At 40.8% G+C, this 12,993-nt stretch overlaps 1 protein-coding gene and 1 long non-coding RNA gene across 8 annotated transcripts in view; both read right to left on the bottom strand.

The window, feature by feature from the left end:
• RBMS3 (RNA binding motif single stranded interacting protein 3) overlaps positions 1-12,993 on the bottom strand; it is a 711,765-nt gene that overhangs the window by 674,708 nt on the left and 24,064 nt on the right. The window lies entirely within an intron of this gene.
• LOC138106559 (uncharacterized) overlaps positions 1-12,993 on the bottom strand; it is a 29,023-nt gene that overhangs the window by 7,523 nt on the left and 8,507 nt on the right. Inside the window, exon 2 of one of the 2 annotated variants that reach the window (XR_011149027.1) lies at positions 6,568-6,688. The exons of the other annotated variant lie outside the window; for it this stretch is intronic. This is a non-coding gene — a long non-coding RNA (uncharacterized lncRNA). The remainder of the gene's footprint in view (positions 1-6,567; positions 6,689-12,993) is intronic. 2 annotated transcript variants of the gene reach the window in all.

Below are 12,993 nucleotides of genomic sequence, written 5' to 3'. Positions count from 1 at the left end.
TGTTAACTATTCTGTATGTTTAAATCCTCCTTTATTCTGCTATGTTAATCAATAACAGCCCCCATCACCTCTTTCATTCCTCTGCTAATCAATGTGGTATAGAAAGTGCTTCAATTTTACCTTATGATGACTTCACATGGCATAAGCCATCATCAAAAAAGAAGCCTAGAGTCTAGCTCTATACTTTCTCCCTTCTTCTTTGCAGAGGTAGAACTATATCAATAGTTAAATATGCAAAAGGCCCACCCAGTCTGTATCTTGAAGTACCCCAACTCACCACATTTTTGTACATTCAATGAGTTACTGTATTCATCTTTGACTGTATTCATCAAAACCCTCCATATCAGCCCATGGCCAGTAGCCAGTGACATGGCATGTGACTTTAGTAAGCGCTTAGACGTACAAATAGTTGCTGCACATCTTTGATTCACATCAACCAGTCACATGTATGTTTTTCTCTGACTTACAGCAAATGCAGGGTAACTCTTATTAGCTTAAGAAAAGTCTTACCTCGTGCAAAGAACACCATACGGTTCTATGCCACTTCAATGCCACAAGGAAATTGCCACAGAAAAGATCTACACGTTAAAGTATCGCTTTAGTCTCAGATACTTTACCTTGGTTTACAGTGTTTCCACACCTTCACGCTTTAAGATAATGTTATCATAGTATCTGGATGCTACCAAATTCTCACTAAGTTAAAAAATATATTTAAGTTTGTATCGAAACTTCTGTTATGGTAAATAAAGCCCTGTGATTTCAAAAGGCACATAGATCATAAATAAATGGGTCTAGCAACCAAAATCTTCTCTCTCACACAATGATAAATTGTGCCATTCCAGCAGCTATTTAGACCTCACTGCCTGAACTCATGCTGACCTGAAACATACCCATTCCTTCATTACCTCAAGCTTTGTGTCATGTGCAGCATCAAACAACTTATCTTCTTCCTGCTTAACAACACCTCCAGCAATAGCTCTTTTCAAAGTTAAAAAAAAAAAAAAAAAGACAAAAAAGCAGACTATTTAAAATGGACTGATGTTTATGAAGTTAAAACAAAACATAACAGCACACCCGACTCTGTTCTGTGCTTTTCAGCAGCACAGTATCCTGCGGTGGCCTCAGCCAGCTGGGCTCTGTGACCCCCAGACTGATCCCTTGAGTGTGTTCCCATTTTATCACGCAATGAACACTCCAGCCCCAAAGCCAGCAAGAAGTTTGTCACTGACTTCAGCTGAGAACAGGAACCGGCTCAGTCATAAGAAACCTTGAGCTAAATAAAGCAGCAAGAAAAGGCACAGGAGGGAGGTGGGGGGTGTCAGCTCAGAGTGCTGTGGGGCACAGCTCTCGCTTGTTACCAAGGTTACTTGTTACTTCCCCACATAAGATTTCATTTTCAATCACCAATAAATCTACAAAAGTTTGACCCCCTTGAGTGGGAAACTGGGCTTGAAATGCATTAAGTATGTGCTGCAGCCTGATTTGGGGGGGAGGAAAAGGTTTCCAGACATAACATTGTAGGCAGTTTTGAGAAAGAGTTTACAGGGAAAGGTGTGGATGGGGAAAGCTCTTTTCCAATGAAGACTTGCTACTATGTCCCTGCTTTGGGTCTGACAATAAGTATGACACATCAAAAATTTACTGTTTGTGTCAAGAATGTGTCTAAACAAAAACTGACCTGATTTTGGACAAGTATAAGTCCTCAAACAGAATGGAAAAGAAAAACACCAGTTAAAAAACAGTCAATAAATACATATTCAATTTTTAGCTGCTTTAGCCAATAAGCTGCTTAGGCAATTTCAGCCATTCCCTCAAGGCTCCCAAGCCAGCGGGTTTGCTCCAGGCTGGGGCTGAGCAGGACTTTCCCTGAAACTGCAATTCCAGTGTGCTGAATGCCGTTCTGTATAAAAGCATGGATACCCTCTTCCCCTACCAGTGTTTCCCCAGCCAACACCCCATTTGTTCCAGTGAAAATGGAAGAGAAACTTTTCAGAACCAAACATAGTAGGGACAAGAGTCAGGCTTGCAACATTTAGGGAGAAATAGAGGGGGACAAAGTATGTAGGTAGAGAAATCTCTCTCCCTAAACCCCTAATGACTGGCCTGGAGAGGCTGAAATTAGAACAGATGAGAAATGGGATCTGAAAGTCATGGAAACTGAGATCATTCACAAGTCTGGTACTGAAATCTGGCTAAAAAAACATGGCAAGGAGGTGTGGTAACGTGGGTGTGAGTCTCAGCTCTGATGATCTTGGATGCAGAAGAAATGTTGAGACTATGTCCAAGAGGTACCAATTGTCTGAAGTACCTTTGGAAAGGAGTCCAGGCCTGAGGTTCAGTGGGAACAAACCAACTTGGCAGAAAATACCAAAGTCCAAACAGAGACAGACCAAAGGAAGATCCTTGATCAGGGTAATTGTTGTGGCTGAGCCAAAAATTGAGATATCTGTCAAATATCTGTGAAGTCAATCATGAAGGGGATTGGTGCCGCTTCATGTGCGCCTGTGGGAAACACGATTGGTGGCCACCAGTTTTTCCACTAGTGGCCCTGCTTGATGTGGTAGACAGGAAGAGCTATGGTCTGTCCAATAACTCACAGAGGTGCACATTTCACACCCTATCATTAATTTGGGGTTTGCAAAGAGTTGGCAGGGAGCAACTTCTTCTCCTGTGCCTCTCATATCCCCTGGTCTGTTCACGTAGGTTTATTTTTAAATACTTGATTCTGTTAGCTATAGCTGAACCCATTCCTGTGGTGCCTCAGCCTGTACTTATGTACACACCTTTATCTCTTGAAGCTCAATAAAAGTTAGGAAATCGTGTTTTGAAATGTGCACCTTGTCATTGTATAAAGACCTTATATTGTGGAGGAGGCGAGAAAACAGGTATTTTCCATACTTGAGAAACAGTTATGGCCATATTGAAGAGTACAGCCTCCTTCCCTTCAAAGAGTGTTTTAATCCTAATATCATACAAGAGGATAACTTTCGCACTACGGTAAAATCTGGTCTGAGCAGCCTCACTGACTTAGGACAGCATTCCTTCTTGTGAACAAGTACAGACAGTATCACTCTGGGATTTTTTCATTAATTTATTTAAAACATGGTGATTTCATGTTTTGCATGCCCCTTTCTGTCAGGTACTCAGAGAAACTTTGCTAAATAAAATCTGTAAGCATCACTACAGGTGGGAAAAATAGAGCCCCATGAGAGAAGAGTATTTGCCCCAACTCCCTATGCAACTCAGGAGGTGATTTGGAAGAGAAGATGTAACCTTCTACAGCACAAGCCTCCTCTATGGCAACCCAAAAAAAAAAAAACCAGATCCAAGATTATTTAGCTCATGGTGACACCTGCCTTTCAGTAAAAAGGCTGAAAAAAAAAATCTTGATCACTGCCATAGTTCATGAACTTACACAAAACTTTTCAGTTCAAAGCACACAGTAAATCTGGCATATGGCCTGTCTCACCCACCACTCTGAGAACTACCAGGTCATTTGTTTCCTGGAAGGATCACTTCCATCAGATCCTGGTGCCATGTCCTTCCCAGTGCAACACTGGTTGCATGGCTGACAAAGGAAAGGACAGTTCCTGCTGAACTTGCAGCATCTCAGAAGTTTCATCATCTCCAAGGGATCTTCTTGTGTTTCCATTACTACTCCTTCCCCCTTCAAATACTGCTCCTTGGTATCTGCTGTTCAGCACAGATGCACTGTTCTTGCTCAAGGGTTGGGCCAGCACAAGCCATTTAGCCTGACACTTTGAAGAAAAATGTTAGAATGCCTTTTACAGAAGAACAAACATTGACTCATGTTAGGAAATGTCACTTGTGAGATGCGCTATTTTGCAAGACCACCATGGTTGTGCTGCCTCACTCTGATCAGCCACATGCATACTGGATGACAACAGTTGAAGATTAATTCCAGTAAGTTATTCATGCCTGGAGGTTCAGATTTCCAAGCAGAAGCATGTGGGCTAGACTATGGCATTTTACCACATCCCCAAGGAAAGTGCAGTGGGAAGTCACAAAGGGCCAAGAGGGTCAGAATAGCTTGTACCTTTGTAAAATAATCCCTCTTCCTGCTTCTCCAGGACACTTTGCCATCAAAGATGATATGCCAAGGGCCTTTTATTGCTGCCAGCCAGCACTGCCAGACAGTATGCTTACAAGAGGTGTGGACATATTCAACCTTGTACCCCTGCTGGAGGAAGATGCATCATTTATTCAGCCAGGGAAGCAGAAAAGGCCATTCTCAGACAAGCAAGACAATGTGTTTCTGTGACTGATCAAGCTGGGACCTGTTTGGCCCTCAGCATTTATTTCAGTTCCATACTCCTTACATAAGAGTCTTCAAGTGAGAAAGACTTGAGAACATGACAGTGTGAGAAGAGATACTGTCAAAACATAAGTGTGAGGGCCTATACAGTGAAGACCCTCTTGAGAATGATTTCTGCCACAAGGACAAACTGTTTTCCTTGGATTGTTTCTGACGCACATGGAGCATGAAACTGATGTCAAGGAGCATTACTGGAAAGCCAGGGTAGAGAGGTTCAGCCAGCCAGCACTTAACCCTCTGCAGAAGGAGATCCAAGGAGTGCCTGCCTCCCACTGCTAGTCCGTGCCTAGGGTTTGAGGAATATAAACAGCAGTGAGATTATTTGAGATATTACATATTTTTTCCTGAAGTCATCATAATACACACTTTTTCTTCTACCATGTATTTTTTAAATAAGGAAGGAGGAGCAGCCTGCTTCTCAGGAGGGCCCAGCAATCCCAGCTCAACCTCAACAACAACTAAGGGAGTGCCTTCAGCATGCAAAATTCCACTGAAGACAGGACTAGAAGATATTACTTGCTGATTCCCACCTTTGAAATGGACTTCCAGAACCAACAAGAAAAATGTCTCTAGTATAATATTCAATGCTACCAAATCACTACACAGAAACCACCAAGACATCAGGTCTTAAACACACAAATCCAGTTACTGTTGCATCCTTGAAATTCACTGTCTGACATCTCCACATACTAAGTAACAAAATATGAAAATTTTGGGTATTAATTAAGGGATATGCAAAGGAGTATAAACTGAATTCTTCAATATACTGAACACTAGTTTAACCACTGGACCCATGTTTATGCTAGGCAGAAGTTCAGACAGAAATCATCTTGAAACATGGCATTCGGTTCCCACATAGGAACAAACTACAATAAAACAATTATTAAAAATAGCTGTAAGTTCTCTACTGATTGTACTGAAAATCAGAAAGGTTTTTAAAATAACCAACAAGAGTGTGAGAAGTTTTGTTGGGCTAAATATAAACAGTAAAACACATTGATCTTTTAGGCTTTCTGATGGACAAAAAAGTCCAAATTTAAAGTCCTCTCCTTCTCCCCACTTCTGTGACCTGGGCAGAGACAGGAGACATTTATAATGATGTGTAGTAAAGTCAATTTTTCCACTGCTTTGCAGTCATGTACCTCCATAAAACAGACAGAAAAATGCTGCCAGTGGAAAGAGAGAATTTCTGGTGTGTGCCATTTATCCTGCTATTTTACAGCAGTGTAAAACAGGCTCACTCAGCTCTCACGGATCATTACAAAAGTCCAGGTCAACAAAGATCAGGCTCCTTGTCTAAACTGTAAGTTGTGATCCTCATGCTGGGGTTACCTCTTCCAGTCCCAGGCCTTTCCATTTCCTCCTTCTTTCTGCTAAGGACACAACGAGCAGCCACCACCAAGATTCACGCCCACCTTCTGGCTCGCTCGGGGCTGAGGGGATGGGGGCATTGCTTACATGATGATGCCAGGTTACTCAGCAGTGCTCACACTGTGAGGATTTGTAGGGCTGCAGATATCCTACCTCTAAAACACACAGCACTGCTCTAGCAAAGGACTGCTAGAAGTGATTCTGTGCTGCTGTCTCTTGAGATTACACAGACCACTCCAAAGATTTCCACCCCTTTCGCATCTATTAGGCAGCTGCTGAACTTTACTGCCACAAATTATCCGTATCGTAATACAGCGTGTTTTATGCAGCTACAAGTTACTCAAGATCACCAACACCTCGAGGAACTGAGAAAACAAATAAATAAACAAACAAAAAAAACTAGCCAAAAAAGAAAAATGGGAAAAAATATAAACACCAAGCTGGAAAATCATCTTCACCTTAAGCAAGCCATGTTAGAGGCTCTGTTTTAAAAGCAGAAAGCTCCGGATTTCAGCCTGAGATACAGACAGTGTTGAAGCAAGGGGTTTACTCCAAATTCAATATAACTAGTATTTACCAGAGGAGGGAAAAGGTTCAGAATATAGAGCAGGTCAAGTAAAAGGATTGTGCAAAATTGAAAACACCTGCAAGGTGGGATACATATGGAAGATGTGCTGACTATACAGGAGTACACAGGAAGAAAAAGGGGCTTGTATTCTGGCTGGAAAAGAGCTGTCTAGTGCCATGAGCCAGCATCTGAAACAGTTGAAAACCATTACAGCCATGTTCCCAAGCAAACAGCATTAGACTGCCTTGGGCTTAGTCCTCACAACTTCACAGGGAACAGCATGGGAACTTACCAGACAGAGGCCAGTGCTTTCCCATTTTATCTTAGTCTTTCCCAAAGAGCATGTTCAGGTGTGAGCAAGCATTTGCAGAAGTGTTGCTGCCATCCTGCTCAGGCTTCCTTCAGCACAAATTCTAGAAGGACATGGACACAATCCTCTGAGCCGATTGCGAGTAAAAAACCAGCGGGGGGGGGCAGGGAGGAGGAGTCAAAAAAACACTCCCCATATATCTAAACTACAAGGGATAAGGCAGTGAATTAACTTAGTTGGGGTTATTTACCCTTCAAATTTTGCACAAGAATCATTAGGAGCTAATGAGATAGGAAAAAATCTGAAAGAACTGTTGAAAAGATATGGTTTTATAGCCTGTCATAGCATTTTTTCTTAAATAAAATTGGTTTTAATAAAATATTAAATATTAGCTATAATAAGGTACTGAAAAAAACAGTGTGTTAAATATTAGCAAAAAGCTCTCTAACAGTGTTGTTCCAGAGTCGCACCCGAGAGCCAGCTGGGAACTGGCTGTGATAATTCTGATGCTTCCAAGGGGGCAGGAGCAGGGGAGACAGCAGTAACTCACTAGAGGTAGCTTTCAACATTACTCATTTTTTCTAAGCAACAATCTCAAGAGGAAAACTTAGCTCCATTCCTCCATACTGTTCCTCTCCCCTGTACCCCCAAATGTAGTCCCCCAGCAAGTTTAGGTTCTGATCCTAGCTGCCCGTATGTGTAATCAAGTCTTGTAACAGTCAACAAAAGCATGAATTAATAAATAGATAATTGGATCTAAGTATTTTCATGATCCAGTTCTGCCCTGGCTCTTACTTCATTAATCCACGCACAAATGGCCTTCAAGCACAGGTGATTAACACTGCCAAAAGCCAGACATCCCACTTCTGTACTTCACAGCAGTCTAGTATCTGAGGATGCAGCACACCCTTTCATATTAACTGAAGCTCCTACTCATCAGAACCCCAAAGGAGCAGTACTATTGGAAATGCCACTTGATTAGTCTGTGACTCAAGGAGAAGAGCCTTATTTTTTATTAAAGCAAAAATTCTCATTAAACTGTATTTTTCAGTAAACTGGGACTAGCTGATCTCCACAGCTTTTTAGAATGTTCTGGTACAGTCTTCAGCAGCACACCAAATACAGCGTTTCACAAAGCTGGCTGGAAAGAGTTTGCAGAGCCTTTTAAACTTGTTCTCCTTTTAGTTAGCGTAATGAAGATAAAAACATTTAGCAGAAAAAAACCCTAGGATTTTCCCCCCTCCTCAAATTCTTACAGAGCTTCACTTTAGGGGCCATTTAGCCTCCTTTCAGAGCTGCTTTTAGAGACTGTCTTAAAACAGGTAACAACATTCAAGGTTTGGAAAGTGAGAGGTCACATAATGCAATTACTTCAGATAATCAGACCTGCAGAGTTACTGAGACATCAGCAATGTTTGTCACTGCCTCACAGGAGCTTAAAGCACATAAACAAAATCAATTCCAAGTCCAGAATCCCAAACAAATAAATCGGTTACCCAAACAGATGAGAAAGAGGGAAGCAGTTTTCCCTGAAGCCACTCAGATTTACATCAACAGAACACAGTAACCCACTGTTTCCAACCACTTTAGAATGTTAAAGGCAAAACATAAATTGACACCATAATGTCATCTTAATAAACACAATCAGCATCAGTATCACAGTCCTGGCCCCCCTACCACTGCTCCAGCCTCCCCCTTTGAATTTATTATTGAACAGGGAAACGAAATATGAAGGTGTTTGGTTGTTTGTCTTTGAAATTAATTGGTGAGTCAGTATTCACCAATAGATAAGTAAGGATAAGGACACTTCCACGCATGGTCCTCCTCCATGAGGTTCCAGCAAGCTTTCTGCACAAATCAGTTAAAAGTTGCTTCTGTATAAGAAAGAGTTCAGCCAGGTACTGTGAGAATTACAGTGCACAATACCTATTCTATTAGAAATAAATGATCTCATTTACATTTTAATTCCGCGGAACAAGCCACTCTCAACAGGGCAGTTTGCTAGAGTTAGTGCAGATGTACAGAAGTTATAATTTTCATCATAAATGCACATTATGTTCTCATCAGAGAAATGAAAGGACCAATAGACATATTAGAGAAACTGCCTGTCTGGGGAGTCCCTCCACATCTTCATGAACACAGTCTCTTCCTATCTTGTAGTGTAGATATTTAGCACAGCTAAATATCACAAGAAGTCTCGTTAGTCAAATGGAAATAAGTACAGAAAACATTGTACTTTTCATTGACACTTTGAAATGAATAACACCATATAGATGGAAATCATGCCCAAATATCTAAAGCTGTAAATAATTTAATTGAACAAGCTCTAAATACATTCCAGTAACTACAGAATGTACTGATACCTCTGTTTTACTTAGGGTTTCATTTCTTTGAATTGTGTACTCCTTAAAATAGGAACCTGCCATCCTTGGTGGATCAGAGGATGGAAAGACAAACTCTTGTGTAGGTGCTGCAGTGCACCAAAATATAATTTCTAATTTTTTTCTCTTTTAGCAAAGACTGCAATCAGGGCTGGGTCAAAGTCTGCTTAGAGGATGGGGACATTGGTTTTACTGCATGCCTTTTGTATCCACTGTGATCTTAACATTGCTCATGAGAAATTCAAGTAGTATTTGGCAAATAACTATGGTTCAGTGAAACAACCAACACCCACTCAAATATTAAAAGACCTTGTAATACACTCTTCACAAGTTATTTCTACAGTGGCAAATCACATGTTTATGGGATGTTAGTACTTACAACAAACAGAGTCCTCATTTTAAGCTCTTAAGTAGGGAAGTAACATTAACCCAGCACTTTGATTTCTGAGGAGACAGACACAATCATTAAGTTGAAAGCTATTCTGAAGCAGATTTTTCTTCAGCATTTCTAACTGGCTTTGTATCACTTTATACAGAACAATCACAGGAGCCAAAATAAGAACGCTTCCAAGTCACTCTCACTATCTTTCTGGCTTCATGACTATTAGCATTATGGTTTTCATGACAGAAAAGCTTCAGGATAAGAGAGAATCCCAGGAGAACCTATAGCTCTTTTGTGAGCATCCCCAAAGCAGGGCAAGAGATGGTTTTGCCTGACGTGAAGATCTGAGTCAATGCCAAACACAACCCAGATAAAGTCTCTGGGACATCCAGTGGTGGGGTTTCAACAAGCGCTGTTTCCTTCTTTCTTCTCTCCCCTTCCCATCTGGAACTTCAAACCTTTGAGTTGCTTTAGAAAACCTCAAGATGAAGTGGGGTTACTTCAGGATGAGATCATCTGTTACCTACATATGGTATCTGTAAAATGCTTTCTTCCAAGTTTCCCATAAAATAAAAAAAAAAAACCCACAGAAGAAACTCCTCTCCCAAACCCCCTTTCCTGCTATCCCAAAAGAAGCAGAGGGCTAAAACAGCGTTCTCCACTGATTCACCATTCATTATACATTGAAACACATTCAGATCATTTTCAAGAAGCTGTCAACGGTAAAAAAAGGAGTAGCTTGGTGAAAAACTTCCCTTAGATTCAAAATTTTACGTGTAAACAGAGAGTATGAATTTAGCAGTTCTACCCACCTTGTAAGTACACTATTGTCAAAGGCAATCCTCATCTCAAGTATTTTTAAAATTATTTTATAGATGCTGCCTGAGAACTGGGGCAGCTCAAGAAGGACACCTCACAAATAGCACACAGATGCTCAAGCACCACTGTTTTTGTCTCTAACCACTCACTGAAACATGCCTTGCAGCAGAGAGGGAAAAAGAAGTCTGTGGCTTACAGAGCAAGGAAAGAGTCAAAATGATTTTGCTCATTCACCGCCCCCCGTCCGCTTATCATCATGCAGGAGGAGGAGGGCGATCTATTGATACGGGGTGTAAAGACAGCTGCTCTTCTGATCCTGCGTGGCTTTTGTTAGCAGCAGCAGAGCTGGTGAAAGAGAACAAACGCTCTCTCATACGTGCATTGTTAGGGCAGGAGACAAAAGAATACCTGTTTTGAATCACTGAGGACTATTACTGTAACAAAGTACAAGATAACATTTTGCCAGAGGATACAAGAGATTCTAAGAGGAGCAACAATGAAACCAGACAACCTTTCTGTCATCTTATCAAAAACTGCTTGGGGTACTTACTGAACAGTGGGGGGGCAATAATAGCAAATAGAGAGCAAACACAGTTAATCTTTGCACAAAGGCTTTTTGATAAGTAGTAAAATAGAGTGGTGTGCTGGCCTTTGCCAACACACATTGCTTAGAAATAAGAATACAAGACAGGCCTAAACAATTTTAAAATAAACAAATCCATACACAACAGGAGAATGTTGCATGAATGAATTTCCTCATTCTCCTTTTTCAAGCAATTCAAGAAGCAATCAAAGCACTCTGAGGTTTGCTATGCTTTTACATACTTTTTTTTGACACATTGCTTTACAGAACCTTCACAACAGCCCACTATCAGTAGCTTTGGTGTCACTGTATGGTATGTAAATGGAATAGGCAGATCTTTGACATAAAAATAATAATCTCTGGTAAAATTACAGTACTACAGTGTATCACAGCATCAGAACTATGGAAATATTAATACATGGATCTTTGACAATACAATGTAAGATGTCACTTTGAGCAGTTATTATGCTAATAACGGATACTTATTATAAAACAACATGAAAGAGGTAAGCTATGTGGGTGTAGAAAGGGATATTTAGTATTCAGAAAATGTATTTAAAATGGAAAAAAAGCAAGTGCTTCATACAGCATCTAATCCCACATTAGGCAGATGAGGAGTTCCCTGGCAGATGGGTGTCAGGGTACCCTGGGACTTGGATGAAGCAGCACATTATCTCTCAAGGGAGCACACATGCCAATATAATTTACAACCTCCTTCAAGCTTGTTTTGGTTATGCAGTGGGCCAAACTGGGACTGAAAAAATGAAGGCGGGGGGGAAAAGTGGCACTAGAGCTTTGAGGATTAACTCTAAAAACTGCTCATCAAGTCCAGCAGGGTTTCAAGAGAACATATTCTGCTCCATGCTCACTGACTTTAAAATAAAATAAAATAAATTCCAATACTAAAGAAAGAAAGAAACCACAATGAGGAAAAAGTCTCATACCAAATTCCCTATACAAAGCAAGAAACAAGCCAGCATCATGATTGGTTCAATTTAAGCAACAAGAAAGTGTCCGTTTACATTTAAAAAAAAAAAAGTACTAAGATGATTAAATGTTGTATTTAAAGCCAAAGGAAATATTTACAAAAAGTTTGTAATATAAGGAGGAATCAAAGGAAAGAGAGCCTCTGTTTGCCTGATGGCTAAAGAGTAGATTTTTCTAGGGTTTGCCTAGTTGGGAAAGGAGCAAGTTATAGATATTCTACATTAATTCTCACCTGGGCTTTTTTACTCTGAGCTAAGACCCTGTTTTCCACCTAATCTGAACTACAGAGTCACTCTGGGGGCAGAATCACCCATTTGGCACAGGGCTACTACACTCTAAATTCAACCCTTAGCTGTGCTTTACAAAAACATCCATACAACCAAAGCCAACCGAAGCCATTCTCATCCTTACAAATATATCTCTCAGCCCTGAAACAAACACAAACGCCACGTTTGTGAAGACAGAGCAGAAGATGCAACACTTCAGACAACAGCCATAAATAAAATTCTTACACGCACAAACATAATCCATTTCAAACAGGAATGTTGGTGCTTATGCTGCAGCTGTTGGAAATACCTGTCTTTCAACATTAAGCCTTGCGAGGATAATGCTTAGCTGCAATCTAAACCTTGGTGATTGCAGCAGAACAACCAGAAACTGTGTGATTACTTAGTGCAGCTCCCAGTCAGGGAGAGGAAAATCTGCCACACAGCTCACATACAGGTACAAGGAACTCCTTGTCTCTAACAAAATAACACAGGGAATCATTTGGATTTTGCTTACAGTTGCAAGGATTTCCTCATGGACACTTCTGTGTACAGATGCATTTCCAGGGCAATTGCACTGACCATGGCCTTGATCACAGATCCTTCTTTTAATTACTTGGCAATTTCCTGGGTCAAGTTTATTCAACTGCCCAGCCATGCACCACCTATCCTTCCCTCTCTTTCAGATTCCTGCAACTTTTCCCCATTAGATGCAGGCTCCCTGATAACTTTATGGCCTTTTATATGGTTGGGAGTCTTCAAACTAAAAGTTACTGCTGTACTAGTATCACAGCAATAGACAGCTGTGACCAGCCACTGGTGTGTTCAAATCCCTGACACCTCACAATCTACAACTCCTGGGGCATGTCCACTGCAGAATAAAAACTTGTCTTTCCTCTACTTTTCATTCTGAATTTAATTACTGCCCAACATACTATGAACAAGATTTGAAGAGTGGTATTTATCCAGAGGAAAGTACTACTGCTGTCA

This window comes from Aphelocoma coerulescens, chromosome 2, assembly GCF_041296385.1.
Source record: "Aphelocoma coerulescens isolate FSJ_1873_10779 chromosome 2, UR_Acoe_1.0, whole genome shotgun sequence".
NCBI lineage: Eukaryota > Metazoa > Chordata > Aves > Passeriformes > Corvidae > Aphelocoma > Aphelocoma coerulescens.
This window is presented reverse-complemented; position numbering and strand designations above follow the sequence as displayed.